This window comes from Lissotriton vulgaris, chromosome 7 (assembly GCF_964263255.1).
Source record: "Lissotriton vulgaris chromosome 7, aLisVul1.2, whole genome shotgun sequence".
Taxonomy (NCBI): domain Eukaryota; kingdom Metazoa; phylum Chordata; class Amphibia; order Caudata; family Salamandridae; genus Lissotriton; species Lissotriton vulgaris.
In genome coordinates, this window is record NC_141695.1 from 845,543,047 (window position 1) to 845,570,172 (window position 27,126).

Sequence of the window (27,126 nt, forward strand, 5' to 3'; positions counted from 1 at the left end):
GGTGTGCAATGGCTCCCTTGCTTTTCTCATTATTTATAAATGGGATTGTGCCTCGGATGTTCGACGCCAGTGTAGATGCGCCATCGTTGGCGGGCCTCAGGGTTCCGATCCTGATGTTCGCCGACGATACGCTAATTCTATCCAAAACTCCAGGCGGTCTGCAGCGAGCACTGAACATCTTCGATTCTTTTTGTGGGGAACATGGCCTGGAAGTCAATGTGGGTAAGACCAAGCTGATGGCCTTTACACCAAAACGTAGGCCCAGGCCAAAAATATTCTTGAACAATTGTTTGCTAGAGGTGGTCACTGTATTCACCTATCTTGGGATACAGATAACAAATGATTCGAGATGGTCCCAGCACATAGAAATGGCGGTCTTGAGACACCAACAAATCTCGGGGACACTTCGGGCGGAGCACAAAAAATCCAGGTCCAAACCAATAAAACCTGTTTTGGCAGTATATGAGGCAAAAGCTCTTGGGTCTGCTCTATATGGTGCAGAGCTGTGGGGCTTTGGGAAGCTTCGTCCCTTGCAGACCTCCGAGAATAGGTTTTTTAGGGGAATTACAGGACTTCTGCAGAGCACCCACTGAGTCCCCTTGGTCTTGACCTGGGGAGGAGAGCAGTAAGTGATCTAGTGAGGTTGCACCCGATTCTTTATTGGAGACGCCTCTGGACTACCCCGGAGATCCTGCACTATGCAGAGGGCTTTTTTAGCCATAATAAATGCTGATATCTTTCATAGGATAGATTGGCTAAAAAATCTTAGGTCTTCCTTATGTGATCTTGGTCTCTCAAATTTATGGGATAATCCAACCGCGGAGCTCTTTCCAAGTAAAAAAGCGATTAAAGATCTGTATTGGGATCATGTAGCTGCAAGAGTTTGGAATAAAACTAAATCTGACTCCATGACGGGGCGTTTTGTGGTAGCTAAACTGTATCCAGTCTTGGAACCCTACTGGGATAGTATAACCAACCCGGGGGACAGGAAGCTTTTCTTCCAGTTAAGATCATTGACAGGTAGGTGGAGGAGCTCCTCCGCCCTATATTGTCCAGCCTGTGGTGCATCAAACGAAAGTATAGGCCACTTTTTATTCTCTTTTAAGGCCTATACCACCCCGAGGAAAGTTTGGCCAGTCCCTGCTTGTAAAAATCTAGGGACATCTAGGGGTGTAGAGGCCTTACAAATTATTTGTACCTCTACTTATATGCCTGTAGTTTTAGCAACAGCTAAGTATTTGGCTTGGGCATGGTCTATTAGACGGAGGGCTGTTCCCAAGAGTACACTGAATGGAGCATCCCTACTGGCACCTGTGTAATTATGTATCAACGTTTTTTATCCATTTGTTTTAATCAATTGTGTAGGTCTGTTTAATCCTTTCTAAACTATCGCATTTAACGAGGAAACAGCTGTCTATTGATGTATTTTAAATGTATGCTTGTGCTTTTATGAGATTAATCCTCGAATAAAGCTTTAATACCATTACCACTCAGCACCACCACATTATCACACAGCACCACCACATTATCACACAGCACCACCACATTATCACACAGCACCACCACATTATCACACAGCACCACCACATTATCACACAGCACCACCACATTATCACACAGCACCACCACATTATCACACAGCACCACCACATTATCACACAGCACCACCACATTATCACACAGGATCACCACATTATCACACAGCATCACCGCATTATCACTCAGCACCACCACATTATCACTCAGCACCACCACATTATCACTCACCACCACTCGGCACCACCACATTATCACTCACCACCACTCGGCACCACCACATTATCACTCAGCACCACCCCAGCACCACTCTGCACCACTCTGCACCCCAACAGCACCACTCAGCAGCACCACTCAGCATCACCACAGCATCCCTCAGCACCACCACAGCATCCCTCCGCACCACCACAGCATCCCTCCGCACCACCACAGCATCCCTCCGCACCACCACAGCATCCCTCCGCACCACCACAGCATCCCTCCGCACCACCACAGCATCCCTCCGCACCACCACAGCATCCCTCCGCACCACCACAGCATCCCTCCGCACCACCACAGCATCCCTCCGCACCACCACAGCATCCCTCTGCACCACCACAGCATCCCTCCGCACCACTCTCTACCCCACAGCATCCCTCCGCACCACCACAGCATCCCTCCGCACCACCACAGCATCCCTCCGCACCACCACAGCATCCCTCCGCACCACCACAGCATCCCTCCGCACCACCACAGCATCCCTCTGCACCACCACAGCATCCCTCCGCACCACTCTCTACCCCCACAGCATCCCTCCGCACCACCACAGCATCCCTCCGCACCACCACAGCATCCCTCCGCACCACCACAGCATCCCTCCGCACCACCACAGCATCCCTCCGCACCACCACAGCATCCCTCCGCACCACTCAGCACCACTCTCTACCCCCACAGCACCACTCAGCAGCACCACAGCATCACTCAGCACCACCACAGCATCCCTCCGCACCACCACAGCATCCCTCCGCACCACCACAGCCTCCCTCCGCACCACCACAGCATCCCTCCGCACCACCACAGCATCACTCCGCACCACCACAGCATCACTCCGCACCACTCTGCACCCCCACAGCACCACTCTGCACCCCCACAGCACCACTCTGCACCCCCACAGCACCACTCTGCACCCCCACAGCACCACTCTGCACCCCCACAGCACCCCTCCGCACCACCACAGCATCCCTCCGCACCACCACAGCATCCCTCCGCACCACCACAGCATCCCTCCGCACCACCACAGCATCCCTCCGCACCACCACAGCATCCCTCCGCACCACCACAGCATCACTCCGCACCACCACAGCATCACTCCGCACCACTCTGCACCCCCACAGCACCACTCTGCACCCCCACAGCACCACTCTGCACCCCCACAGCACCACTCTGCACCCCCACAGCACCACTCTGCACCCCCACAGCACCACTCTGCACCCCCACAGCACCACTCTGCACCCCCACAGCACCACTCTGCACCCCCACAGCACCACTCTGCACCCCCACAGCACCACTCTGCACCCCCACAGCACCACTCTGCACCCCCACAGCACCACTCTGCACCCCCACAGCACCACTCTGCACCCCCACAGCACCACTCTGCACCCCCACAGCACCACTCTGCACCCCCACAGCACCACTCTGCACCCCCACAGCACCACTCTGCACCCCCACAGCACCACTCTGCACCCCCACAGCACCACTCTGCACCCCCACAGCACCACTCCGCACCCCCACAGCACCACTCCGCGCCACCACAATATCACTCGTCGCCACCACAATATCACTCGTCGCCACCACATCACTCCGCGCCATTACAGCATCAATCTGTGCAACCATTCAACAACTGGTTCAAATACGTTCTCTCAATATTTCAAGCTTTATTAAAAATGTCACAAAAAGATAATATTTCACTTCTGTTCTTGGATTTTCGTCACAATAAAATACACTGAACATAATCTTCACAAAAGTTATTTACAAAAGTTTAAGCTTATAAATTACAATCACTTTTATTTAAGTATTAATTATTTAAAAAAATTAAAAGCCATTGTTATTTGTAATATCAATACATCTAAGTCACGTAAATACAAAACATGTTGCATTACAAATGCTATAGGTGTCACATTTGTGAAAGTTATAACTATTGGCATTGTAAATGACAAAGCTATTAATTTAGCTATTTTCAAAACCAACACATAAATAAATAAAAAAAATTTACAAGACCAATAGCTCAAAGTTTCCTAATGCGAGACCTATTGCATTGCAAATGCTTTTTTTCCAGTTGCCAGCTGTAAAAGACTTCCTGCAGAGGTTGAAGAAGGTTTACCCTCCCGTGCGCCCACGTTCTCCCCCCTGGGAGCTGAACCTGGTGCTATCAAAATTAATGGGTCCACCTTTTGAACCCATTCACAAAGCAACTTTGCAGCATATTTCCTGGAAGGCAGCTTCCTTGGTAGCAATCACATCAGCTCGTAGGGTGAGCGAAATTCAAACTCTTTGTTCCAAAGAGCCCTATACTGTGTACCATTTGAATAGAGTGGTACTGAGGACACAGCCTTCTTTTCTACCTAAGGTGGTGTCAGATTTTCATGCAAACCAAACCATCTCTCTACCCACCTTTTTTTCCCCAATCCTTCTACTCCAGCTGAGAGGGCCTTGCATTCTTTGGACCTGAAAAGGGTTTTAAAGTTCTATCTGGATAGGTCCAAAGCTATACGCAAGTCTGATTATTTGTCAACTGGTTCGATCAGACCAGGTTATGCAGCCTCGAAACATTCTATTTCAAGATGGATAGTTTTGTGTATCAAGCTTGCCTACCAATTGGCGCAGAAGACTCTAGGGTTTTCTCCCAAGGCACATTCCACAAGGGGGAAAGCAGCTGCTACAGCTTTTCTCCATAATGTACCCATGTCTGAGATTTGTAAGGCGGCAACTTGGAGGTCCGTCCATACATTTACCAGACATTACTGTCTTAATTCGGACACTAGAGCAGGTACCCAAGTATGCCGGGCCTCCTTGCGGAATCTGTTTAACGGCTTAGTTTTCGGCTGTTCAATTTTTTTGTTGGGTCATGTATTTCTCATTTACCTGCAGATGGTTGATGGGCTTGCTATTCTATTCAGTGCTTATGACTATGGATGAGGATCCCCTGGAAGAGAAGGATAAGTTACTTACCTGTAATCCTAGTTCTCTTCCAGGGGTATCCTCCTCAAACTCATAAGCAACCCACCTGCCTCCCCAGGTAAATGAGATTTGTGATCAATGTGTTTATAGTTTAATTGTTGAGCCCTGACATCAGGGTTATGCAAGGAACTGACCTAACTGTCACCCCTGAGGCATGATGGGAAGCCAGGGGTCATGGCTGCCTTAAAAGCACGGCGCCAGTTTTTGTTGACAATCCTTTTATTTTCTATGCCATTGCTTTTCAATGCAGCATTTAGGCTAACAATGTCTATTTATGAACAATTTTCACAATTTATGAGTGTTTTGCTCATTAAAACACAGAGTTCAAGTGTTACTTGATCTAATGTGTTTTTAATATGCTTGCTAATACAATTTTATGTGAGGATAATTACATTGTTTAGCCTCAGTTTTTGGGCTGCATTGGTATGAGAAAAAATGATATACATACATATATGGGGAGCGAGATATGTGATTTCCATATATATTTTTATATTGTTTCGGGGGTCCCCGCACATGGGCGGGAATATTCAGTGCTTATGACTTTGATGAGGATACCCCTGGAAAAGGACTAGGATTACAGGTAAGTAATTTATCCTTAAGCTCAGACTTCAGTCGTACAAAACAAGTGAAATTCAGCAGGTATAGTTACCTGAGCTAACTTGGACCCCCGCAAGGAACTGCTTATGACCTCACATATTACATAACTCATGACATGGTCAGTGACATCACTGATAACCTCACTGATGACATCATCCAGTGATTGTGTTTTCTAAAGGTTTCAGAGTTTTTAATATATATATATATATATATGTGTGTGTGTGTGTGTGTGTGTGTATATTATGATACTACGAAAGTTAAATGAGTATACTTTGTGTACTACTAATGGGTGATATTTGAAACGCATATTGTGTGAGTGGCAATGTGATTGTGTGTATTTATGTGCGAGTAGGTCTATGGATGTGTGAGCGATCAGGTAGTGCATAAGTGGTATATGGGTCAGTGAATAGGTGTGTGAGTGACTATGAGTGAGTAAATGTAAGAATGGCTGTATGGGTAAGTTTGTGCTAGTCAGTGACTGTATAGGTGAATGAGTACATGGTAGCATACATGTGAGTGGGTGAGTAAGTGACTGGGTAAATTAGTAGGTGTGTGAGTAGCTGTATGGGTGACTGACTCAGTGTTTGGGTGGATGGGTGTGTGAGTTGGTGTGGTAGTGTCTATGACTGGATGTGAGTGGTTGTATTGGTGAGTGAGTGGGTGCATGAGTGGCTGTATGGGTGAGTAAGCAGTTGTGTGACTGAGTGATTGAATGTGTGAGTGGCTCTATAGATGAGTGACTGGTTGAGTGTGTACTTGTATGGGTCTGTGAATGAGTATGTGAGTGGTTGTGTGGGAGTTGGTGTGTGTATGGTTCTATGGGTGGTTCTGTGGATGATATCAGTGATGTCATTTGAGATGTCATCAGTTATGTCACTGACAGTCATGAGTGAAGTAATATGTGAGGTCATAAGCAGTGCATTGCGGGGGCCTAAGTTAAAGTTAGCTCAGGTAACTAGAACTGCTGAATTTCAGTGGTTTGTATGAGTGAAATCTGAGCTTTACTCTAACGTCCCTGCAACCTATGGTCCTCTCGCAGAGGATTTACATTTTTTGTCATAAGTGCTGAATAGTCCCGCCCACATGGGGGACCACAAAGCAGATATATATATATATATATATATATATATATATATCTATCTATCTATATCTATATCTATATATATCTATCTTCGTAAGTGTAGGTTTTTGCTTTTGTTCAGGAGGGCCTACAAAGACAATTAAGGGAGAAAAACAGATTATGCAGCCTATTTACCTAAGGTACAATGGGCAGAATCTTCACCTCGAAGAGAAAAAAGGGGCCAGGATAAAGTAATTTTCAGATAATTATAGTGCCAAACAGTAAAAATATCCCTCACAAACCCATTTTTATGATCGAGATGAAGGGAGCCTGACCGAGTAGCCTCGTAGGCTGCCATTATCGGTCTAAAAAAGTCACTATGCCTTTAGGAATCTGGACACCACCAGTAGCCCATCAAGCACAGTAGGTGGCAGTTACTTCAGTTCTTTTTTCCGGCTCCTGCTGACGGGACACTGGAGCATTGAGCTCAACCAAAAATTGTTTTTTTCTTCAAAATTCTTAACTGAATATGACTAATTCCACTAATTACTGTTTCACTCAATTATTTTTTTTTTGTCTCTCCCTGCCTTTTTTGTGTGTTTTCCTGACAGGAATTACAGGCAATTTGTCAGGAAAATGCCATCTCTTTTTGACAAGTGCCCAGTCTGTGGGAGAAATGAGACCAAGACAGATCCACATGATGTGTGAATAATCTGCCTTCCACGTTCCTGACTCTTGCCAGCGCTGCAGGTACTTTTCCAGGCTCACCCCTTGAGACCGTGAGAAGATTCGCCTTCATGGAACAGAGGAACGATCAAAGGCTACAGTCTGTCTGAAGGTGGAACCTCAGGGCATGGAAAGGGTCAGACCTCTACCAGGTCACTGTTACCAGCCTCTGGTGTACATGCCAATAAGGAAACAGCGCAAAAACATAATCAGTCCTGGTCAAGGACATCGACGTCCAGGAGAGGTATAGCACCGACCTGTTCGCCGTCTATTCAAGGTACAAAGATCCGCGTCTAGGCTAGGGACAATCAACATTGTGCATTGCTTCATTGATCTGCAGGCTCTGTTTGATGTCTAGGTCTCCATTGAGGTCGTGGTCTCCATTGAGGTCAAGGTCTAGGTCGCCATCGAGGCACTGGCGAAGATCAACATAGAAGTGCAGAAGATCACTGTTGAGGCATACTGCGTTGACGTTCACCGTCGCCAAGTAGGTCGAGGCATCGAGGTTCATAGACATCTTCCAGTCTACAGGAGGCTACGGAAAAGAGAAGGTGCATTTACTCCTCACCAGACTCTTGAGTATTCGAGAACGTATTCTCCATCTTCCGGTCTTCATCCTGCTCCTCCACCATCACCTCTGCCACCACCACAGTCACCAATCACACCACGGAGATCACAATTGTGCCGTCATTCTAGGCACCGTCATCATCACAGCTCACGGTATACTTCAGCTTATTCTAGACGCTCCCATTGTCGTCATAATCACTCGCACTCTCGGTCAAGATCCTCCACGTCTACTGACGTTCACCAACATTGTCTGACCCTCCACCTCCACTAATTTCACCAGTGGATGATGTCCCCACATTCCAAGAAGTCCTTGTTGACACCAACGACATCGATCATTTACGAGACTCTGCAACAGAGATCAGTAACTAGACTCTTGTTACCGTTAGTGCCAGATCTTCTTAAACTGGCTAAGGAGCCTTTTCTAACACCAGCCTCTGTAAAGACAGCACTTTCCAGACTCCACAAAAAAAATCATCCTCCGAAGCAGGATCCAGCTTTCCTTCGCACAGATCCTACACCAGACTCTGTGATTGTTGTGGCGGCAAAGAAACATGCCACTACTCCTTCTGCTATGGTTCCTCCTGACAAGGGAAGTCGGACATTGGAACTCTGTTGGTTAGAAGATGTGCGGGACGGCTGAAACTTCCTTCAAAGCAGTTGGCACCACTGCCTTACTAGGCAGGTACCTCAGGGCTGTTTGGGAGTCCATAAATCAATTTATTGAAGGTATGCCTAGGGAGAAGAGGGAAGACTTAATGGAGATCCTGGGTTTAATGGTCTTGAATCAAGTGATTAATACTTCAGCAGAGTACTCTTTATTAGCTGCTCATGAATACTGCAATTGAGTAGCTCTTAGATGACACTCATGGCTATGCCTAACATCCCTCAAGCAAGAGTTACCACAGAGAATTTTAAATCTGCCTTTCTCTGGAACAACTCTTTTCGGGCCTCATGCGGACGAGGAAATGGCAAGGATGAAGGAAGAAATGGAAATTCAAGGCAGTCAGTCTAGAGAGACCCACAGTGCAGAGGAAATCTTTTTGGTCATACCAGTGCCACTTTTCTTCCCAAAGAGGCCTGTCCTTTCCATTGTATCTGAACTGCCAGCAAAGCAGTGTTCCCAACAACAGCACCAACGTCCCTACCTGTCTTAACGATAGCATTCTAGAGGGAGATCTACCCAACAGTTTGGTCAAGGAGTCAAACAGCCTTTTGGGTTGAAGCCCTGAATTATTACTTCACCCTGTTCTGTTCCCCTCTCCGGTAGGGGGAAGCATACAACATTACCTGGCAGAGTGGCAAAAAATAACACAAGATGCCTGGGTACTGAATATTGTTGGCAATGGATATTGTCTGCGGTTCATCAGTCCTCCACCGAGCATACCTCCAAAACCATCCAACTACCAGCTTCTACTGTTACAAGCAGAGGTCAAAATCCTTTTACAGAAGTTGGCAGCGAAACCGGTTCCTCTCCATGAACGAGGCAAAGGCATTTATTCCAAGATACTTTCTCTTCAAGAAAAAAGACAAACTAATTCAGACCCATTCTTGACCTTCAAACAGCCAACAAGTGGATGTGGTGAGAATAGTTCCGGATGCTGGCTTTACACCAAATTTACCCCAATTGCAACAGTGGGATTGGCTCTGCTCTATCGACCTAAAAGCAGTGTACCTTCACATTCCAGTCACCAGAAAGCATCACAAGTTCTTGAGGTACGTGGTAGGACAGGACCATTACCAATGCCAAGTCCTGTTTAGTCTGAAGTCAGCACCAAGAACAGTCTCCAAGTGCATGGCAGTAGTGGCAGCCCATTTCTGGAGACACAAGGTATTCGTCAACCCATACCTAGACAATTGTCTAATCAAGGCGTCCACGTCTCAAGAAGTTCAGCTACATTACAACTGGACTTGCAATCTGCCACAGAGGCTGGGCCTTCAAATCAATCACAGCAAGTCCATTTCTACCCCAGTACAAACCTTGATTTATCTGGGAGCCTCCATCGGCACTGTAAGGGAAAGAGTGTGTCCTTTGGGAATAGCCTATCGATCTTTCGGAAATGTCAGGCTCTCATGAAAGCTTCCCTTCCAACGGTGAGAAAAGTATACTGCCTTCTCAGATCGATGGCTTCCTCCATCTTTCTCACACCAAATGCCCGTCTCCACACGAGGCTTCTATATGAGTGTTTTGCAGATCAGTGTGACCAACTAGCAAGCAACTGGGAAGTTAGGATATAACTGTCCCTTCATGCAAAGCTGTCCCTCAAATAGTGGTGTTCTCCAGCCAATATCCTCCAAGGCACTCCTTTTCATCAGGAGATTCCGCATCAAACCATAGTCACGTATGCTTCACTGCTGGGTTGGGGAGCTCACATGGATCGAAGGAAAGTGGACATAGAAGGAATCAACGTACCATATCAATCTCCTAGAACTTCATGCAGACCATCTGGTGTTGAAAGCTTTTTACTCGTCGTTCACCTCCTGCTATCTGTTTGTTCAGATGGACTACACCTCACCAAGCAGGGAGGGACAAGGTCCAGATCCTTGTCTCACGAGTCCCAAACTATCTGGAAAGGGATTGACTATCAATCACAGCAACACACCTGCCTGGTGTTCAAAATGCACAAGCCGAATCACTCGGCAGACTCCTGCAAGAAAACCGTGAGTGGGCCCTAAACGACGACTTAGTGCAACACATTTTTCAACAATGGAGAACTCCTGCCGTCAACATGTTCGCTACCGCAGAAAGCAGCAAATGCCAAAGCTTTGCATCACGGTTCTTCCAAACAGGAACTTTGAGAGAATGCCCTATGCCGGCAGATTTACCTACGCTTTTCTGCTGATTACTCTGATCCTGGCAGTTCTCTTAAAAGTGGCTCACTTCTCGACAAAGATGATCCTCATAGCTCCGGAGTGGCCACATCAATGGTGGTTCCTGGACCTTCTTCACTGGTCTATCCGTCCACATCTGAGGCTGTCATGCAGACCAGATCTGCTGACAAAATTCGGAAGTCCGGTAGTTCAACCCAATTTCTGCTCTTCGAATTTGGCAGCATGGCTTCTGATTTGGTACAATATAGACATAAAAATTTGCCACAAGACTGCATGGAGATTCTCAAAGAAGCTAAGCGGCCTTCTACATGTTCCCCATACGCTGTCAAATGGAGGAGATTCTGCATATGGTGCTCATCCAAGAATAAGGACCCTACCACCTGCCTTCAAGATGTTAGTCTTCCATACTTACTCCCAAATTTGGCGAAATCTGGTTTACAGTTTTCTTCGATATAATTTCATCTGGCAGCTTTGACTGCCTACAGGAAGTGTCCTTCACAAACCTCTTTTTTTAGAATCCCTATAATCAAAGATTTCCTAGAGGGCTTAAAGGTTTTTCCTCCCATCAGACGTCCTTCCCTTCAATGTGAGCTTAATGTAGTCATTTAGTGCCTTTTGCAGGATCTATTTGAACCCCTACACAAGGCGTCTCACCAACATTTGTCTTGGGAACCCGCTTTCCTTGTGGCGATAACATCAGCCCCCAGGGTTAGTGAGATCCAAGCTGTCTGTTCTCATGAACCGTATACTATTTTACATTCAAGCAAAGTGGTGAGGAGAACTCAACCAAAGTTCCTCCCTAAAGTGGTATTGGATTTTCATATCAAAACAGAAAATCTCTCTGCCTACTTTCTTCCAAAATCACTCTACTCCAGCAGAAAGAACCCTTCATTCCCTGGATGTTCCAAGAATTCTGAAATTTTATTCAGATAAAACTAAGGCCATCCGCAAATCAGACCAATTATTTATCAACTGTGGCCCAGTCCATACAGGGGGAGGTGTTGGTCACCAGAGCCGAGGGTCCATGCGGACCAGTGAAACCCCCCCCCCCCCTCCTCTCCATTTTGATGTATTTAGCCCTGGGAAGGAGGTGTTACCCGTGGGCTTTCAAAAGCTCTAGAAGAGGGTCCGTGCGGCTCCCCCCTTTTTTAAAATTCTGACCCAGGGAAAGGTGCGCCCCGGTGGGGTCCTTGAGCCCCCCCCCATATGTATGTCGCCCCGGGACGTGGTGGTCCCCAGGGGATAAAAACGACCTTGAAGGTGGGCTGTGGGTGATGAAAAGCAGCGTGACTCCCAAGACTTTCGATGCCGCTCGGTGCAAACCACCTCTAATTCACCTTAATATTAGCTATCGAAATAACGAGGCAGGTGCTGGAAACTGGAAGGCGCAGAACAGGTTTATTACTCCAGGAGGAGAACACATCACATCAGACACCGGGGCTATCGTCAGGAGGTGCTCTAACTGCATCTCTGTGGCATGGCCTTTTATATGCTTTTTCGTCAGTTTATTACATGGTCAAACATTCCTGGCATCAGTTTATTGCATAGTCAAACATCTTTGGAATCCCCGCCTCAAGCTAGTTCCCACACATACCCAGCAGCAATCGTCCCCCACCCAGATGTAACAGATGATCGCTATCTCTCAGCCGGACATTCAGACAGGATCTAAAAACACGTGGGATCGGTCAGATCTAAGGGTTTGGGTTATTGATTAAGTCAGGCCCCTTTGTTGGTGAAACAAGACCTGCCGTGTGTAGGCAATAAACAATGTCCACAGGGGTTGGTTAGTGCCTGGGACCGGATTGAGTGGCCAGGTGCAGGGAAGGAGGTTATCAAAGGGGCTTGCCTGTGCATGGAGGATGAAAGGACAAACGAGCTTGGCACGGAAGTTACTCTGGGACTTTGTCAGGATGACCAGATTTTACAACCCCAGTACATTTGTTCAGGCTTAGTCAGAGCGCGGGGGATGATAGCGAGGTCTGGGTGACACACAGGTGACCAGCAGAGTATGAAATGGCCGCGATGTCTAAAATGGTTGCCACTTACGCGCACGCAGAGGCTCTTGTTAGGCAAGATGGCGCAGGCAATGTTCATACTTGTCGTTTTATATTTAACACGGGCACCCGCTCCAGTATTTTTAGGTCTCGCGTGCGTTGCAATGCAAATCGCTGCTCGCTCGCCGAGAGATTTTGTGGATGAGGGGTTTTCAGAAATGGACTTGGAGCCCCACCCCTCATTTCCATTGTCTGGCGTCACCATTTATACTAAACGGTGGCCTGCCATTGGAAATGAGGGTTTTTGGTGGACGCTCTTTGGCCTCTGAGCCTGACTAAGTGGCCTGCTTTGCTGTTGTCTCAAAGAATTTTCTTATCTTTAGAGGGCCATGTATTTCTAAACACATGGCCCCATAAAGATAACCGATTGAAGACTAAACCAAAGCTGATTAAGCAGGGTTGAGTGGAACTCTGCTCCTCCTGAGATCCTTGCGCTTTGTTTCTGCCTGGCGCAAAGTGCACTGCATACTTGTTTGGCATGGCTCATTATGTGTTTTTTACTGAATTTGTTAAGAGATTAGAACGTGTTACTTCGTCGGCTGCCACTGGTCTGGTGACTTCCGGTCATATTGCACGGGAGAAAGGTGCAAAAAGCTGTCAAGGGTGACTTGCTGGTTTTGGAAATATCCCAAAGCTGCTTTGTACGGCTATTATGGTGTGCGCTTGGATCAGGTGATTTAATGGGCCGCCCTTTTAGTGCTTTATAAAGACCTGCTTGCCATTTTGTAGGCTTACGGAGTTCTGGAAAAAGTCTCGGTGATAAATATCCCTGGAGAAGAAGACATTGTAGTGAACCCCACGCTTTATTTTCTGGTGTGACTGCCGTTAAAAGCCTCACACGAGATCTGGTGTGATTGCGAGTGCCCAAACTAGGGCGAGCGCAAATCTCTTTTGTTAATCGAGCACTTTTCATCTTCTAAGTTAACAAAATGAATTTTCAAAGAATATTGGAACGTGGTTGTTACGCCATAAACAGCCGCCTTCACCTCGCTGAGAACGCTTGCGGACATGAGCTCCTCTCAAAATCCTTCCTATACATTTGTGTTTACATCACTTGGCTGCGACCTGGGTGTATTTTACTCCGCTCCACACAAACGCACAATAACCCACTGACATGTCGTCGATCAGGGGTTGTATTCCCGCGTGTTCACTTGCCGCCCGGACAGTGGGGTGTTTTATTCTGCTTGTTGCAGTTTTGTAGTGTTTGCACATTGTGCTGGTGCATTGTGCTTACTATAAGATACACAAATGTGCACCAAGGGCTCCCTGACGGGTCTGTAGGTGAAGGAGGGATGAAGGGTGAGGTCTTGATTCCAAACTCCGTCCCGGCGCCCACCATGCGTCACTCTCTCCATGATGGGTGCGCCTTTTTCTGTACCCCTGTAGTGCTTTTGTAGGCCACCTGTAGTGCTCCTACGTGCCGTAGTGAATTAGTGCCCAACCCTTTAAAATGGAAGGACACTGAAATAGTCATCTGCTCAAAATGGCCCTGGTCTTCTCTGCACTTTACTTCAAAGGAAGTTGGATTCACTGGGACACCTAGGAGTGGTTAAAGAGCAGCCCTCGCCTACTCTCTCGTACTCATGACGGGTGCTGTTCTATTTCCCCCACAGCCAAGAGCACAGTCAGCCTGAGAGCTTGAGTGGAACCTGTGGCGAGTAAACCATCACAATCTCCGTCCCAGAACTGGAGTCTCGTGGTCCGGAGGACGCCATCTCAGGGCTCAGGTGCCGTGTGTCAGTTGAGGCAATGTTTGAAGCGCAGAACCCCCTCTTCTGGGGAGAGCATTGTGCCGGGGTATATTGGGCCCTCTTGTCAAATTCTCACTCCAAAAGAAAGGTTTCGAAATCCGAATGGGTTTTGTTTTCCTTATTCGGAGAGAGTAGTTACGTCGGCAGTCCTCCTGCCACACTTGCTGGCCGCCAGCCCGAAGCTGCCAATCTGTGAAAACACTGAAGCCGGGGTGTGTACTTCTACCATCGCGGAACGTGCGACTGTTTGCGATTTACTGGGTAATACTAACACTAATAAAAGTATTTCACTTAAAGCGGCTTTCCGCTTCTAATCTTTCACAAATTTTGATGCTGTGTGCATATCTTATAATTTCACACCTGTATTCACCATTTACCCTTCCATTGACTAATTGGTTTGGAAATGCTGCAGTTCCTTTAGTACGAATAAAAGCTAACTGTCTCGTATCCATCCTGTGCCCAAAGGGAAAAGAAGTATTTACAGCTCTGTCCTTTCTCAACACGCCCTAAGGGCTTGGTGACCCAGCAATGCACTTGAATGAAAGTTCCCCGTCTTGTGACGTTACAAAGCTGGTTTGTGGCGAGATGATGCTTTCGGATGTCACAAAGCATCCAATTGGGAGTAGTTTCCTGCTTTGTGACGTCACAGAGCACCTAGGTGATAGGTTTTTCAGTTATCATAGAACTTCAGCTGTGATTCAGAGCTTTGTGACTACAGAAAGAAAAAACAAACATGTGCAGTGGTCTCTAGCGCTGTGACATCACAAAACTCAAATCGACTGCTTCCTTTGTTTAAGTCCTTTTATTTAGTTTATATAAGCACGATACAGTGAAATATTTAATTAAATCCACACATACACATCTCCTAAAGTGTGTAACCAACTATAATGTTCATTTATAACACAAAATATATGTTCGAGGCATATGAGCTGCAGATTGCACACTATGCATAGATTGCGACCTAGTGTTGGGCCCGGATGTTTGCAGTTTGTTTTGTAGGAAAGTCTTTGGAAGTCCCGGGATAGGTGACTCCTTCTTTGGATGATACTGCGCATGGTCATCGGCTCCTTCCCCAGATTGTTTTTTTCCGCCACCGGGCTCGGATGTGTTTCCAGCGCTCAGTGTTGAAACCGAATTCCTTCGGCGCGCAATCCTCACCAACTTTCAGAAAATAAGTTTTGAGCGCTTCTCCACTCTACGCTATTCTTCAACGTCGAATACTTCGATTCCGGTCGTCGTCGACGGCCTTCGGGCCTAACTTGGCCTCAACTCCAGCTCATGGAAAGGACGCCATTCAAAAAGTGTCCTCAATGTGGGTCGAAGTGTCCCCACACTGACCTTCACAAGGTGTGTAACCTCTGCCTTTCTCCGGAGCATGAGGCAAGGGACTGTTCAGCTTGTGACTCTTTCCGCTCCAAAAAGACTATCCGGGACCGAAGAGCGAGAAGAACATTGGCTCGATCTTCATCCTCCATTCCGGACGACATCTTTGAGGAAGGCGTCAACGTCCCAGAACAGGACATAGACAGCGGTTCCGAACATGAAGAAGATTCGGATGTCGAGGACGTCACTCCAGCGCAGCGGGTCGTAAGTAAGACCGTCGACCCTGACCCTTACTCGACACACCCAAAAAAGGCCCAGGTTACACCCTCGCCCTCGTTGCACATCGACACTCCGCTTCTACTGCCCCACCTTCGGGCCCAGCAAAGAAGCTAATTAAGCCTTCGGGCGACTCTGGCTCGAGTTAGCCTTCCCATGGTGCCTGCACCAACTTAACGGCACCGAAAAAGACATTGACACCGGCTACGCTGACGCCCAAACCATCGGCGCCGAAACACACAACTCCTTCGGCACCGAAACCCAGGTCGGAACCAAGCAAAGCTTCGGATTCCAAAAAAACGCCGGAACTGAAAAAACCATCGATCCAAAGAAACAACCGGATCCGAAAACAGCACCCGACCCGAAAAAACCTTTGGAACCGAAATAACATTCGGAGCCGAAAAAGACTCCTGCTTCCCCGACAAAGGACATTGTCATAAAACCAAAGCAAGCCGCTTCGGTGCCGAAACCTTCCACAGCACCAAAAGATCGGCCTCCGGCAGAGGACTTATATATTCCGGACCCTGCCCAAAAGACTCTGGCTAAGGACCTAATAACTGGACAGTTGATTTTGGCCTCAAAGAAGCGACCACTGGACAAGCCAGCTCCAGGTCCGCTTGCAAAGAAGAAGGACATGGCTACCTCGCCGTTAAGACCGCCTTCCCCATCTCCTCCACCTATGCCATCACCACAATCTCCCATACCACAGCATTCCCCTACACCTTCTCATACAGATGATAGTTCTGATGATATGGGGGAATATGCCTGATCCAGACACACCTACAGGATCACCTGACCCATGGGTTGATTACACCACTCCATATGTACCAAATGTTCCTAAGGATGACTTATACCCCTCATGGCCTTCCCCACCTGAAGACACTATAGGGTTTAACGAACTAATACACAGAGCTGCACAATATCACGGGGTAGACATGCATACAGACCCTGTAGACGAAGACGTCCTGATGGATGCCTTTTGATAACGCACAAAGGTCGGCATCCATCTTACCAATGCTCAAAGGAGTAATCAAACACGCTGTTGAAGTCTTTAAAGACCCAGTCAGGACTAGAATTATTAATCCTCGTGTAGAGAAGAAATATAAAGCTGCCCCTTTAGACCCAGAGTACATTAAGGTGCCAGTACCACTAGACTCACTTGTAGTTTCCAACGCACGCAAGAGAGCTAACTCGCAAACATCAGGTGATGCTGTCCCACCAGATAAGGAGTCTAAGTTACTAGACGCACCAGGGAACAGAACTGCATCTCAAGCTGCAAACATCTGGTGTATCGCCAACACACAAGCATTGCTAGCCAGATATGATAGAGCACATTATGACGCATTAGAGTCAATAATGAGACACCTCCATGATAAGTACAGGGATAGGGCACATGAACTCTTCCTAAAGGGTAAAAACATTACAAATACCTCCATCAGTTGTGCCCTTGACGCAGCGGATACTGCGTCTAGAGCAGTTAACACCAGCGTCCTGCTACACAGACATGCCTGGCTACGTATATCAGGATTCAAACCTGAGCTACAAAATGCCATTCTAAATCAACCTTTCGATGAGCAACACCTATTTGGACCCAAAGTGGATGTATCTCTTGAAAAAATGAAAAAAGATGCAGACGCCGCCAAATCTATGGGAGCCCTGCAGTCACAGGCTCCCAGACGTTCATTTTATTGCTCACCATATAGAGGAGCCATCAGAGGATATTCCTCAGGCACAGCCTCTGCCCCCACACAATCCACTTACGGCAAGGGCTACCAAATGGGCGGGTACAGGGGTAACAATAACAAGGGCAGAGGCAAAAATAACAATTCCCGCTCTGCTTCCACTCATGCCCAATGACTCCCTTCCCCTTCCCCCGCCCCACTCCACTCCGGTCGAGGGAAGACTCCAACAGTACCTGCCAGCCTGGGAATACATCACATCAGACAAGTGGGTGTTACAAATTATTAAATCGGGTTACTGCCTAGAACTACAATCTACCCCCCCAAACATACCACCCAGGCAGCGTCCAATACATAAATGCGAATTGCAATTTCTAACCTGGAAAGTAGCTTCCCTAGTAGCCATTACGTCTCTCAGAAGGGATAGTGAGCTACAAGCATTTACCATTCAGGAACCCTTTCTGCAAATGCATCATAACAAAGTGGTTCTTTGTACTAATCCAAAATTCTTTCCAAAAGTAATTTCCCCTTTTCATCTAAATCAATCTGTTGAGCTGCCTGTGTTTTTCTCGCAGCCTCAAACAGTCGCAGAAAGAGCTCTGCACACTTTAGATGTCAAGAGAGCATTACTGTACTACATTGAAAGGACACAAACCTTTCGTAAGACAAAACAACTTTTTGTGTCTTTCTCACCGCCACATAAAGGCAATCCCATTTCAAAGTCGGGGATAGTTAGGTGGATTGTTAAATGTATACAAATATGTTATCAAAAAGCTAAACGCACATTAACAATCCCACCAAAAGCCTATTCGACCAGGAAAGTGGGGGCTTCAATGGCATTCTTAGGGAACATTCCCCTAGATGACATATGCAAAGCAGCCACATTTGCTACACCGCACACATTCAAAAAGCATTACTGCGTAGATGTGCAAACTAAACAACAAGCCACTGTGGGCCAGGCTGTACTCAAAACTCTGTTTCAAACCACTGCAACAGATACGGGTGGTCGCCGCTAGGTATGGGAACTGCTATGTAATCTATCCATAGTGTGCAATCTGCAGCTCATATGCCTCGAACGGAAAATGCTATTTACCAGTATGCATCTGTTCTTGGCATGTAGAGCTGCAGAGTTGCACACGCCCACCCGCCTCCCCGGCTACCTTTATCTGTTCCAGTATTATCTTAATTAGATACATATCACATGGACATCACTATCTCTTATACAGCTCCATCACTTCCCTAATGGCGAAAAACAATCTGGGGATGGAGCCGATGACCATGCGCAGTATCATCCAAAGGAGGAGTCACCTATCCCGTGACTTCCAAAGACTTTTCTAAAAAACAAACTGCTAAACATCCGGGCCCAACACTAGGTAACAATCTATGCATAGTGTGCAACTCTGCAGCTCTGCATGCCAAGAACAGATGCATACTGGTAAGTAGCATTTTCCATCCTTGTCGCAAGGCTGTCTTTTTTTTATTTTGTATTTTAACTAGAGATAAACCGTCTACCGGATGGAAAGGGTGTCAAAGACATTATCGAGAAGTTTTCGACCCTTTTTTCATTGTACAGGTTCCGCTCATGCTCACAAATGTAAATTCATTCTGACACCAGCTGCCTATTGATTATTCAAATAAGGCATCACATGTGTTAATTGGAATATCCTCTGATAGGGGTTGTTAAATAATAATTTACATGTAGCTGTGCAAACCACAGCACTGAACGTGCTGTAACAAGACATACACTAAGGTGTAAGTCATGCAAACTTAAATACGCACCACACACAGACACTCACTCACGCTGCTCAAAACAAAGGTACACCGGTAGATCGTGGGAGCCTACAATCCATATATAAAAGCCTACCTCTAATTTACATATACGCGATTTGTGAAGTCCCTATTGTCTGTAATAAAGAAATGAGGTAGCTGCTCAACTGTAATATTGTATTACAGTTCAGTTCTGAGTCACAATGCCTGCTGCCAAAGCCCGCAGACCAGGGAAAAGACAAGTGAAGGGGTACAGTTTAAGCTGCACTTAAAAACATGGAAACAGCGATGGATTTTCCTTATTCTGCTCTTTGTTTCTAGATGAACGTCTCAAAAGCATTAAGGAGCTATTTATGGCAAAATGTTTGTTTATTTTGAATTTTCACAATGTAACTAGTCATTGGAAAGAGACTCTCTGCTTGCTTATACTTATGAGGTACAGTTTTTTTTTTAAAGTCTGCCTTGCATGACACTTATTCTAGTATATTTTTGCAACAAATACCTAGCTGCTTTTTGGTGTATTTGGTTCTGCACTAGAGCTGCTATTTATATTCTTCATGTTTACAATTCAATTCAGTTCAAAAATACTATATTCGGTTTTACAAATAGAAAACCATAAAAGCAACATTACAATAATAAAAGGGGCAATTTAAAAGACAAATACATTAATCATGAGCAAGTATTATAAATAAGTCATACAGATATTGGCACAAACATGTTAAAAACGTAGCACCCGTACAGTATGTGCAAACTCTAAGAAATGTTTTGGTTAAAACAGTAATCACAATATAGGGAGACGTTAATTTGGAAAACTTTTTCTCAGTCTCAATGCCGATTTTAAAAATCCAACCACAAATAGGGTACTTTCTGGTTTTAGCATTTGCAGGAAGCAAAGAGCTGGGCAAACCTGAATAAAATTCATCTTTTTTAAAAGGGTCTTTAAAAAGTATCTCCTGGAGGCATCATAGTGGTGGCAAAAAAACATAGTGCGTCAGGTCCTGTGGAGATGAATCATCGCAGCCACAGAGAGACAACACCTGACCTCTATGGCTTCACTTGGGAACAGCAAGTAGGAGATGGTAATAATCAAGTCTGAACCTGGTTAATAGGAACCGCTCATGGGAAGAGAGGGGCCGCGTAGGATATGGTTCAAGCGATGGAACAGTTTTAAGTAACATAAATTTGCGTTTGCTGGGTTTTACCAAGTCTGCCCCATCTCTGTTTGATTTTTGCCATAGAGAGAATGTATTTTTTGCATAAGCCACGTCCCCAGTGGTAATAGTTTTAGGACTTGAAAAAAGATCCGGACGCCCCAGTTCATTAAAACAGGTTTTTCAATATTTTAACTAGGGAATATTAATCATGTTATCCAAGGACATGGCCTCTTTAAGCAACTGGTGGTTAAGGGCAAGATGTTTATTTAACCAGCACTTAAGCCAAAAGAGCAGTGGTTCACATAGCTAAAGTGTCTCCGATATATGGGAGCCCGGTTTCTTCGTGAGTAATTAGATTTGAAGTTCCTTTGGGTTCTCCCAATAGCTGCTTTAGGAAGTTGTTCTCCGCCACCTTGACGCCCTTGGCTGCTACATATCCCCATAGCTTGCTGTCATAACTGCCAATTGCAACGCTCTTCGCCTGGTATAACTTCAGCATTGCGGCAATTGGGCGCTTGCCCATCTTGTTCGCAAAGCTGAAGATAGCGGCGTTCGCCCGTGTAATCTCTCCTCTTTTTCTCGACTAGGGTGCCCCAATTTAGTTGGTCATCGAATAGCACACCCAAGTAGGAGAAAGTTGTGGTTATAGGCACTTTTTCACAATTTACCATAAAAGGGTGATTACGCTTCGTGCGGGACCCAACCTGTAATATGTAGGATTTGAGGTTTGGAGTTGTTTATGGCTAAGTCACGGTCAGCCATAAAACTACGGAAGGTATTCAATAAAGACTGCAGGCCTCTTGCGGTTCTACCCAGGAGGACCGCATCGTCCGCATAAGGCAGGACGGGAAGGCCCTTGCGCCCTACATATGGGAAATCCACCCCAGTTTCGGTCAAAGTCTTGTCCAGCTCATTAATATACAAGTTGAATAGAAAAGGGGCTAAAATACAACCTTGCCTTACTCCCCGGGCAACAGTGAAATCCCTTGATACTCCGAGGTCCTGGGAGAATCTGATGTTCGCCCTAGTGTCCCTGTGCAGATCCCTCAGGAAGTTAACCAGAGTGACATCCACCCCCATGGCGTACTTGGACTGCCACAATTTCACCCGATTGACGCATTCAAATGCGGAGGAAAGGTCCATGAAAGCCATGTAGATGGCACCCTTACGGGCGACGGTATACTTCCCGAGGATCATGTACAGGTTAAGGCATTGTGCCAGAGTAGAATGCCCTGGGCGAAACCCGTATTGGATATCAGAGATGACCCTATTTTCTTTTGCCCAGGATGACAGTCTATTCAACACTACTCCACCCACAACCTTACCCACAGAATCAATAAGAGAGATCGGTCTATAACAACTAGTGCTGTTACGATCTCCCTTCTTGAAAACTGGGATGATCGTGGAGGTACCCCATGACTCTGGACACCCTTCCACCACCGCTGCGTTAAGCACGGCCGTGAGGACCGGGGTCCAGAGGGACTGATTTGATTTAAAGAGGTCTGGTGGCATACCATCCGGGCCTGGGGCCTTGTTACTGGTCAAGCCTGAGATACCTTTCTCAACCACACGCAACGTGAACGGGAGCAGGGTTTCTTCACTTCCTCCCAGCTGGGGGTGTAACTCGGACGTGGTGCTCTTGAGTATGGATCCGAATGTTGTACCCAAGCATCTGTTAAGATGTTAGTGCCAATAAAGTCCGTCCCTTCCCTCTCAAATAGGATTCTGTTGATTAGTCCCCAGAATTTAGTACTGTTACCTAGTATGCTGGGATCTAAGAGCTTTTTCCAAATGGTGTCTTTTATTTCAGTTTTCCGAGTTGCCATGGCCCTTTTATAATTAAGACTGAGAAGCCTAATCCAGGGCTGGTCTCTAGGGCTGGACTTCAGGCCCGCCTTTTGCTCTTTTGCAGCTTTCGAACATAGACAGTCAAGCCACTTGGGGTCTCTGGCTAACGGTCTTTGTGCAGGAATCAACATCAAGGTTCCCACCTTGGTGATGATACCCTCAAAGGCCTTAAGTACATTCCCAGGTGAAGAATCAGGAGACCTACATGATGCTAGTTCAAACATTCTATTTCTTTGTACGAAAGAGCACAGCACTCTGATTTAAGTGGTTTGTGGGAGTGGTTATGGGGTGAACATGTATTATAAGGAATAAAGTACCCCTTCCTTCTTACAGATGGCAATTGCAAGTCACCTCGGAGTTCCTAATCATAAACCTGTAGGTATTCCAATTTTGAAATTGGCCAGTTTCTGATCGGGGTTATGGAAACTGAACCAGCATTTTATCATTTCGTATTCATTTTCTCCTGCATCTTAAACACTCTGCTGTACCCTTTTTGCTTCAGCCTGGCATTACCCAGATGTACCTTGGACCGCTCACCGGGAGACTTTATTGAGTTATCTCTAATTTAATCCTTTGCAAAATGTCATCTTGCTTTATTTTTGTTTCACATTAAAACAAATTGCTGTTAATAATGGCAAGGTGAACTGAAAATCTACATTTGCCACATAGTTACCGGACATCTGACAAAGCATGACATGCTTGCTATATTTGAGGGGGTGCTAGAGTGGAAACATGTCTGGGGTCTCAGGTTGCCTCTTACCTTTCCTTGTGAGGAAGAGTCCGATCATACCTTTTACTCCGACCAGACCTCCTCTGGGGCTGAATGAACGGGTTCACATCTAAGTGCTCAGGGCATGATTGGTGCGTCAGGTGCAGTGGCACTGGGGCCCAGAGGGAGCCCCTGAACGCCAATTCTTGCTATTTCACAGTTTAACCAGTGGCCAGGAGACCCGTTTCCTTGCTTGAACTAGAGCCCATGACGCGCTTGCAGAAGTCACGGTATGCAGTATAGTGACCACCCCGACTCTTGTCTCTTCTAGCATGTCTAGATGTGCCGCTTGGTTCATTCAAATGATTAAAACCGAGACACCTGCACCGTTGAATCCTGGCCTATATTGCACTAGTGACGTCAACGCTCTGTAGTACTAATAATGCCGGTGCACCACTGTGTTTACGGCACAGACCCTCTCTCGTCCCAGCTGTCACTGGCCTACCTTCCTTCAACTGGCCCTCCGCTCGCCTGCTATTACAGGCAGGGGTCCTCTGCATAGTCCTTGTGTAGAGTTTACAGGGCAGTGCAGGGCACAGGCAGCACTTTGGCACTAGAGAAACAAGCGTTTGCAAAGCAATAGGGCTCGCATTTATGCAAGTTGGAGCTATTGACATTGTAAACGAGAGTGCCTTTTATTTTTTATTTAGTTTTAAAACATAAATAAAAGACATTGTCATTTACAATGCCAATAGCTTAAACTCACGTAAATGAGACCTATTGCATTGCAAATGCTTGTAAGTGAACTCACCTGGGGGCTTTAGTATAAGCAATTCCGGGAACTGCGTGTGTTTATTTATTTTCTTTAAATTTTGCTGCAAATTCGCTGATCCACCAGTGATTTTGCGGCAATATTGAAAAAAAATTTTTGACCCAAAGCGAAGTACCGGTGGGACCCCAACCCCCACATCTGGAAGGTCAAGGAATTCTACCTACCCTGCCTCCTTTTCTTTACTTTTAATGTTTTTGTGGGGATTGGGCTGAAACAGAGTACCTAGGTGGCTTCTAAACGTTCCTTGTTGAAGTGTTGGCAGCCAATCAGTACCGTTGGATTCGCAGAAGCGCTGCGCCAAATCTGCACGGTTTATATCTTTCAAACTACTGACCAAATTTATACCAAATCACAAAAAGCGTGCTTTCTAGACCAAGAGCTAGCTGTCTGCCAAATTTGGTCTAATTCCGTCCAGCAGTTTGGGCTGCAATCGTGTTCAGAATCCCTGTTGGAATTAACTTTGGGAAAATGCTTTTTGAGACCCTCCCTTTTTCTCAGGACCCACTTCGAGGATCATCCTGAAATTTGTCAGACAGTAGCAGATTTTGGGGGGAAAATTTCATAAAGATTCGGTAAACCGCGCCTAAGGTAAAAGCCAAAAAACGCTTTTCCTATGGAAACTAGGTCCTATTTCTACCTACCTTCTAGGGACTGTCAGTAAGTTTTTATATATATTATATATCAAAACACTCCAAGTTTTGCCTGCTGTGGAGGATGCACACAACAGGTAAGAATTTGCCACATCAGCTTTATTGGCGGAGCAGAGAAGGACTGCAACACCATCCACACAATATCGAGTCCATTCCCAACGCGTTTCATACAGTAACTTCCTCAGAGGCTCTGGACTGGGAGGTGGCAGCAGAATGATTTGGCGGCAACCTAAATGTTCAAGAGACCCCGCCTCCATGGCCGTGCCCACTGCTGTGGCCTGCTGGTACTCGTGGAACAGTCCGTTTTACTCTGGTGTTGGGCTTGGACACGTGTAAGTTATTTTTCTATGGAGAAGTCTTTCAAGTCACAAGGTGTAGTGGCTTATTACTGGTATTGCACAGGTGCATCGGATCCATTGTTAAAAAAAAATGTCTCTGCCATCTCATTCAGACGTGTCCCTTCATGTTTCGAGTTTGCCACTGCATGTTCTCGCCAGGCCAGCTCGGACCCTTCTTACGCGTTGGATGAATTAACAGTTGGTTTTCCTCGTCAGATCCAGAGTTGCATACCCTTTCTCTTCCGATCTGCTGTCGAACAATTTTGACACGCTGTTCGAGGCCTAGCCCGTCCGGAGCTCCATTAAGTCCTTCACACCTTAGACTGTATCCATGATGGAAAGAACTCCATTCCACTACTGCCTGAAGTGTCGAGCAAAATACCAGAGGGCAGACCCTCCATCAGGCATGTAAGGACGGTCTGTCAGTCCCTGAACCACTAGGAGGTCTCCTGCTCGGGGAGTCTATTAGTTCCGGAACAAAAAGACCATCAGTTACCGTAAGGATCCTTGCATCACCTCTGCTTCGAAGGATGCAACATAGAGTGAATGATACTGTAGACCTGTTTCGCAAACAGGACATCAAGGGCGAATTACATTCAGAGGCTTCAGGCACAGAGACTCCAGTTTTGGAGATAGAGGAAAGCTTCGATAGTGAATCGGACAAACCTGGACAGATACCACCTACCTCCTTCCACCCCTCGACACCACTCAGAAGCCGAGAATTGCTCTTGACAGGGTAGAGCATCAAGTTCACAGGCCCCCCATGAGACCTTCAGTCTGCGACTGCCAAATGCCCTGGTTGGAATGCCCTCCTGCCCATCTCTTGGTGCTGAAGCCTGATGGATCAAGCCCTGATCTTTGGACTGGGTAAGAGTGGTCTGCTTAATTCAGACACTCTGTTCATCACCACCCCCTTTTCTGAATCATTTTTGTCCACCATAAGCGTGGAAGGGTATACTCAGATGCCCGGTAGCTTGTTTCCTTCCCAGTATAAGAATTGGCTTGGTAGTTTGGTCTGCCCTGTTCCCATGATGCACTGGGCCAGGGTCAGACTAATTTGCATATAGCCAAGTTCTGAGCTGGGATGGTGCAGTGAGCTAAAAAACGGTGCTGGATCAAGCCCTGATCTTTGGACTGGGTAAGAGTGGTCTGCTTAATTCAGACACTCTGTTCATCACCACCCCCTTTTCTGAATCGAAACCGGACTGCGAGCATCGCCCTTCGACCAGCTCTTCAGCTCTGGCCTCAAAGACACAGCTCGGTGCTGGCAGGCCAACAGACTTCTTTGGCTCCGAAAAAAACAGTTTTTAGGGTAGCTATCGCTACTACTAGGATCAAAACATACCCATCCTCCTAAGTAGCCGTGGTGCCATGACAAAGGCACCCCTCGACCGCTTCTTTTGCCTTGCTCTCCTCCTCCTCGCCCTTCTTCTTACCTCCTCCCCACCACCCCCACCCTCGCCACTACTACCAGTAGATCTTTGCCATAATCACCAGAGGATTCTTCTCCTTCTGAGTTTGGAGGTGATCATCTAAGGTCTCCCTATGACCCAAACAATACATTATGCAACCCACAACTCAACTGCCACGGATGGGATAATTATGATGTTTAACACTCGGGCAATACTGACCATGTCCTCTGTATGGCCAAGCCTTCACCGCCGGACAATATAACTGCATACCACGAGTTAGAACAAAGGGGAGCCGCATTCCATAAATGGAGATATATAAACAATCAGTGGAGGACGACTTCACTCTCTACCACCCAGAAGTCCATGTAATGCTTGCCCATGTTAAGGGGAATGCTTAAGCCTGCCTCTGACATCTTTAAGGAGCCGGTAAAGGCACGATTCATCACGTCTTAGGTCGACGAGAAATGCAGAGCTTCTCCTTCCTATCCTCCCTACATCATGGTTGAATTTCCGCCTGACTTCCTAGTCGTGTAGATGGTTCGGAAACGTGCCAGTTCTCAGGGCACAGAGGATTCGTTCTGCATTACCCCCCATCCCATCTGACCGACTAGGAGAGTAAAAAGATAGATGCGGCAGGAAAGCTTTGATCATTGCCGTAATGCCAGTTCTGTGTATGTTCTGCCCCAGTACGATTTAGGGGCCACTGGGATGAGATGGAGAAGTTGTACCAGCACCTTCCATATGAATATAAGAAGAGGGGTCCAAAATTGGTAACTGAGGGGAAGATTGTCTAACAGAAACA

General features: G+C 46.6%; 1 protein-coding gene across 1 annotated transcript in view; it reads left to right on the forward strand.

Annotated features, from left to right (window-relative positions):
* Window positions 1-27,126, forward strand: part of PWWP2A (PWWP domain containing 2A) — a 134,969-nt gene that overhangs the window by 72,165 nt on the left and 35,678 nt on the right. The window lies entirely within an intron of this gene.